Raw genomic sequence first — 6,780 nt, 5'->3', positions numbered from 1 at the left:
AAAAATAAATATTAAAAAAAAAATGATGTCACTGAGAAACCTGGTGGCTGCTGACAGGGATTGATGCACACTCACTCAGGCCACAGTGATCAGGTCTGGAATCAAGGCAGGCTTCTCCCAGGGTGGAGCTGACAGCTGGCTGAGAGTCTGGCTGAGAGTCCTAGGGGAGAAGTCATGGCTCTCGCCAGGGTCTCTTAAAGGCTAAGCCTTGAGACTTTTGACCTGACACTTGAGCTTAGCCTACAGAGGGAATGTCTGTCGTTAGCCTGTCATGATTAGGTGTGTTTGCAGTGCTTAGAATTAATCTAGAATTGTTTGCTGTAGATTGATTATGTCTATTGCAGTGCCCAGCATTAAGGATTGTCGTTTTCTTGATTAAGAACCTATAGAGTGAAACTGTATGGAGTGATTTGAGTGAATGAAGCATTGACTAGGGCAGAAGCATGTGGACATTCTTTATTTCTCCCCCTCAACTGCATAAGTTGCACCTTTCCCCATCGTGACAAGACTATACCTTCAAATCCCCCAAATTTAGACCCTATTTGGAAAGGACCTTTTCTATAATATCATCCACTCTCTCTGCAGTAAAAGTGCTGGGACAAGAAAACTCTCTGATTAAAGCCGACATCCTGAGTAGATACCCAAAGAGACTTCTTCCCAAGGAACTGAGGAGCGATACTCTGCTCTCCAATAGAAGACTTAAAATATCTCTTCCACAGAGACAATGGTGATACGGAAACTTTTCTTTCTCTCTTTCTTTATTACTAAAGATAGATCCACCAAAACTAACTCTTTTCTGTGGGTAGCCACTCTGAATGAATTCACATACTCTTTTCTGTGGTCAGAGAGGCTCTATCGGTCACTTTTGTAGTGACATGGATATTGCCCCATCCTCAAAGTAGCAGAATGTGTCTTCAGATGTAGGCATGTTGCCCCATGGATTGAGCTACGCTCACCTGTTCCTTTGTGATATTACCCCTTTGCCCTATTTGGGATAGAATGTTCCATGGAAACTCCTTTTGTGTGTCCCCTTCTCTTGCTCTGCCTTTGCGTGTGGACTTCCTAGATGTCAGTCAACCTGCTGACAGCAGACATCATGAAGCTAGACTCAACCCCCTGACACCTGACCCCTTGCCTCATTTGAATGGCTTCTCCTCAATAAAATGGTTCAGCGCTCTCTCTCTCTCTCTCTCTCTTTTCTGTGGACCCTTAAGGTAAGAGGAGCCATCACAGGAACCCAAAGAAAAAGGCATCTCTGTCTCTTTTGTGGTATTTTGTGCAGCTCAGTTCCCCTGGAGTGACTCTTGAGTATTTTTGTCATGAGGAACGCAACACTTTTATAATGTGGGCCAACAATATGCCACTAGGTTACAGAAAGAAAATCACTGGATATGTGGACTATTACACCTTTCCAGCCCTTCTGGACTGCCTTGGTGGGTATCGCCCTTATAAAGAAATGACTGAATAAATTTACAGTCTCTAATATTAGAACAAAAGGGAGAAAGACCTTCTTTACAAACTGCCTGTCAGGCCAATGTTAATTTATGGCCTATAAATGAAACTTTATCATGACCAGGTCATGGAAAGATTTTCACTTTACGACAGACCAACCTTCAGACTTCTATCACTGTTAAGTCCCATATAGGCCCATGCAATCCTCACCTTCCACCATCCGCACCACCAACATGTCGAAGGTATAAGGATGGTTACTATCAGATCTGGAATGGAGTTTTATGGCTTACTCCCACCATTGGGCATCTAAACCAAGAAGCCCCAATCTCTTGGGAACAACAAAACCACACCTATAGCAAATGGCCTAATGCAACTCGAGAATTAGGATGGACCCCAGAGTCACTATGACAACAAACTGTGACTTTACAAGCCAATGATTGGTTTGGGATGGATTGGCTCTCTAGACCTAAAATTATTTGGCCAGCACCCAATGGGACTCAATAGATATGCGGAATTAACTATGGCCTTGGCTTCCCCCAGGCTGGGTAGGGAGATGTACTATTTGGTACCCCTGGATGCAAGGGAGATGAACCCCAAGTATAGAACAGCCAGCAAACCTCCCCAATCTCAAACATAGATGGGGATGATCTGTCTTTTGTTAGTATCATCATCTAACTTCACTGTTTATTCCACAAATGGGTTTAGAAGATGTAATGTGGCATGTGGAAACCTTAAACAATTATACTCAAACTGCCCTCCATGAGGTTGAGGAAAGCGTTTCTCTCCTTAACACTGAAGGAGTAAGGAAAGCCATCTTACAAAATCAGATGTGAAAGGTGCGTGACTCACCCAAGATGGAAATTCAACCAAGAGATTTTATTGGGGGGCTGCCCAAAGGGGAAGAACAGAGAGAAAGAGCAGAGAGCAGAGAGGAAGAGAGCAGAGGAAGAGAGCAGAGAGAAAGAGAGCAGAGGAAGAGAGCAGAGAGCAGAGGAAGAGAGCAGAGCAGGAAGAGAGCAGAGAGGAAGAGAGCAGAGGAAGAGAGCAGAGAGGAAGAGAGCAGAGGAAGAGAGCAGAGAGGAAGAGAGCAGAGAGGAAGAGAGCAGAGAGGAAGAGAGCAGAGGAAGAGAGCAGAGAGGAAGAGAGCAGAGGAAGAGAGCAGAGAGGAAAAGAGCAGAGGAAGAGAGCAGAGAGGAAGAGAGCAGAGGAAGAGAGCAGAGAGGAAGAGAGCAGAGGAAGAGAGCAGAGAGGAAGAGAGCAGAGGAAGAGAGCAGAGAGGAAGAGAGCAGAGGAAGAGAGCAGAGAGGAAGAGAGCAGAGGAAGAGAGCAGAGAGGAAGAGAGCAGAGGAAGAGAGCAGAGAGGAAGAGAGCAGAGGAAGAGAGCAGAGAGGAAGAGAGCAGAGGAAGAGAGCAGAGAGGAAGAGAGCAGAGGAAGAGAGCAGAGAGGAAGAGAGCAGAGGAAGAGAGCAGAGAGGAAGAGAGCAGAGGAAGAGAGCAGAGAGGAAGAGAGCAGAGGAAGAGAGCAGAGAGGAAGAGAGCAGAGGAAGAGAGCAGAGAGGAAGAGAGCAGAGGAAGAGAGCAGAGAGGAAGAGAGCAGAGGAAGAGAGCAGAGAGGAAGAGAGCAGAGGAAGAGAGCAGAGAGGAAGAGAGCAGAGGAAGAGAGCAGAGAGGAAGAGAGCAGAGGAAGAGAGCAGAGAGGAAGAGAGCAGAGGAAGAGAGCAGAGAGGAAGAGAGCAGAGGAAGAGAGCAGAGAGGAAGAGAGCAGAGGAAGAGAGCAGAGAGGAAGAGAGCAGAGGAAGAGAGCAGAGAGGAAGAGAGCAGAGGAAGAGAGCAGAGAGGAAGAGAGCAGAGGAAGAGAGCAGAGAGGAAGAGAGCAGAGGAAGAGAGCAGAGAGGAAGAGAGCAGAGGAAGAGAGCAGAGAGGAAGAGAGCAGAGGAAGAGAGCAGAGAGGAAGAGAGCAGAGGAAGAGAGCAGAGAGGAAGAGAGCAGAGGAAGAGAGCAGAGAGGAAGAGAGCAGAGGAAGAGAGCAGAGAGGAAGAGAGCAGAGGAAGAGAGCAGAGAGGAAGAGAGCAGAGGAAGAGAGCAGAGAGGAAGAGAGCAGAGGAAGAGAGCAGAGAGGAAGAGAGCAGAGGAAGAGAGCAGAGAGGAAGAGAGCAGAGGAAGAGAGCAGAGAGGAAGAGAGCAGAGGAAGAGAGCAGAGAGGAAGAGAGCAGAGGAAGAGAGCAGAGAGGAAGAGAGCAGAGAGGAAGAGAGCAGAGAGGAAGAGAGCAGAGAGGAAGAGAGCAGAGAGGAAGAGAGCAGAGGAAGAGAGCAGAGAGAGCAGAGAGGAAGAGAGCAGAGAGGAAGAGAGCAGAGGAAGAGAGCAGAGGAAGAGAGCAGAGAGGAAGAGAGCAGAGGAAGAGAGCAGAGGAAGAGAGCAGAGAGGAAGAGAGCAGAGGAAGAGAGCATGAGCTTGCAAGTTTCAGCTTAAGAAGGGCTGCTTGGTGACTTAGCAGGTGCTGATTGGCAGGGTGACTCAGGAACAGGCGAGGTGACACTGTGTCCCACGGGGATTGGTCAGGAAAACTTTTGACTTTGGCGCCCTTTGGGGAGGAGGGGGAGGAGTAAGGGATTACATGATGTTCTTCTCAGAAACCGGAGAAACCGGATGGGGAGAAATAAAAACAAAAGGCAAGGTCTCCCACACACCCAGCAGGATGGCTTTAGATGTCCTCACTGCAGCCCAAGGTGGTACTTGTGCCATTATTAAAACTGAATGCTGTGTATATATCCCTGATAATTCTGGCAATGTGACTACATCCTTAAAAATTTACATGCTCACAAAGAGGTCATGGCCTCGCCAACCTTGACATGGGAGCAATTTTTTAGCTCCTGGTTCTCTGGTGCCTCCTGGTGAGAAATATTGTTAGTCTCTGTCATTGTCATCATTCTTGTTGGCATACTCCTATGCTGTGGCATTTATTGTTTCATTAATCTCATTCCAGGACTGATAATTTCTTATTTCTCTTATAGACCACTCATCACTCAAATGGCCTTCCAGCCTGTTACTTCTCAGTCAGACTTCTTCAATGGACCACTAGATAGACCCAATTTTTAAAAGGGGAACTGATGAACCCAGCCTAATTCCATCTTAAGATTGAGAGCAATCTTGTCACAAAGTCATGAAAAGTTAATTTCTGTTTTACTATAAATTACTACAATTTCTAAACTTGCTTGGAATGACTGCCTGTGCCTTGAACTCACCTATGCTTGGCTTTCCCTGACCAGATAACAACCCTCTCTGAAAGCTTAGTGGCACCTCATAAATTCTGGTTTTCCCTGGCCAGATAACAACCCTCTCTGAAACCTTAGTGGTGCCTCATAATTTCTGGTGTTGGGATCTAACTTGAAATGTTGAACCATTTAGATCATTAACCTGTTACCTGCCTTTGTACTATGCTTGTTAAAATCCTGTTATCTGTAAGTTCTCAAGACACTCCTTTTGCAACTTTTTGTGCTATAAAACCATGCTCCTAGAGAGCTGGGGTGCTGTCCTCTAATCCATGGATTTTGGGAGAGATAGTCCCAGCTAGCTGGAATTACAAGCTTGCTTTAATTTGATTTAAAATTGGAGTCGGTGGTCTTTTCTTTGCATTGTGGTTTAACAAAACTCCAAACTGCTTGCTCCACACTGCCCCCTTCCAGCTTGAAGAAGCCAGAGCGGTCATCATCCCATTTCCTTATAGAGTAAGGAGTTCCTAATTTAGAGGGGAGGATGAAGCCAGATTTAAAGATAGGTAATTAGTGTAGATAGGTAAATTGGGTCTGATATCGAGTCTAATTAAGAAAATGGAGTCCATAAAGAAAATAGAGTCCAATCTGAGCCTGGGATATCAGAACTACATCTGGGAGATTGAAATGTTAATATACCCCAAGGTCCAGGCCCATCCTAAAGAACTGTTAATGAAGTAGCTACCAGCAAATTTGGAGGTGCTAATCAAATCACCCTAGGCCCTTCCTGCCCAGATCTCTCCTCCCCCTCCCCATCCATCCACCTGTTTTCCACCTTTTGGCCTTCCCACCTGCAACCCATCTCATCACAAAGTCATGTCCCCCATCACATGCAGGATAGAGGGAAATAAGCAAGATAAAGGACAGAAATGTAGGGAGGACAAAAGAAGACCTTAGATATAAAAGGGATAAGACCTCCCCATCCCAGGAATTTTTGCCTTTCGGATCCCCTTCTTCCTTGGGGTGGGGGGTCTTCTCTGCTATCCTTTAATAAAGCCTTTATTTTCCACTCTACACTTGCCTCAGAGTGCTAACCAGCTGTTTCACAACCAGTCCCCACCTTCCTGATGAGACTCAATTATGTTTTTTGTACAAACAGTTTAGGCAGAATGAGCCCTCTCAACAGGGAGTGGTAGTAATCCTTCCAAACAGGTTCCAGATGCCCCCCAACTCTGCAAGCTTACCTTTGTAGAAGAGCAGTCTCAGGCCTGTGGCTCTTTCCTGCACAGGGCCCTCTAAGGAGAGGAAGACAAAATTATATACTAAAATTAAGTGAATAGAGAAGCTAAGTCCCAACATGTGACAAAAATTGTTGATGTTGATAAATACCACAAACATCACTAGATACAAAAAAACAACATGTTAGTTAACTGTCTGACAGAGTCACCCCTGACACGTTTCCCTGGATATTTTTTTTTTTTTTTTTTAAAGAGAGAGTGAGAGAGGGAGAGAGAGAGAGAGAAAGAATTTTAATATTTTTATTTTTTTAGTTATCGGCGGACACAACATCTTTGTTTGTATGTGGTGCTGANCAGACAGGAAGAGAGCAGAGAGGAAGAGAGCAGAAAGGAAGAGAGCAGACAGGAAGAGAGTAGAGGAAGAGAGCAGAGAGGAAGAGAGCAGAGGAAGAGAGCAGTGAGCAGAGGAAGAGAGCAGACAGGAAGAGAGCAGAGAGCAGAGGAAGAGAGCAGACAGGAAGAGAGCACAGAGGAAGAGAGCAGAGAGGAAGAGAGCAGAGAGGAAGAGAGCAGAGGAAGAGAGCAGAGAGAAAGAGAGCAGAGGAAGACAGCAGAGAGCAGAGGAAGAGAGCAGACAGGAAGAGAGCAGAGAGGAAGAGAGCAGAAAGGAAGAGAGCAGACAGGAAGAGAGTAGAGGAAGAGAGCAGAGAGGAAGAGAGCAGAGGAAGAGAGCAGTGAGCAGAGGAAGAGAGCAGACAGGAAGAGAGCAGAGAGCAGAGGAAGAGAGCAGACAGGAAGAGAGCACAGAGGAAGAGAGCAGAGAGGAAGAGAGCAGAGAGGAAGAGAGCAGAGGAAGAGAGCAGAGAGAAAGAGAGCAGAG

Source organism: Marmota marmota, unplaced genomic scaffold (genome assembly GCF_001458135.2).
Source record: "Marmota marmota marmota unplaced genomic scaffold, marMar, whole genome shotgun sequence".
NCBI classification, from domain to species: domain Eukaryota; kingdom Metazoa; phylum Chordata; class Mammalia; order Rodentia; family Sciuridae; genus Marmota; species Marmota marmota.
The sequence above is the reverse complement of the archived record's forward strand: the minus strand, read 5'-3'. Positions refer to the sequence as shown.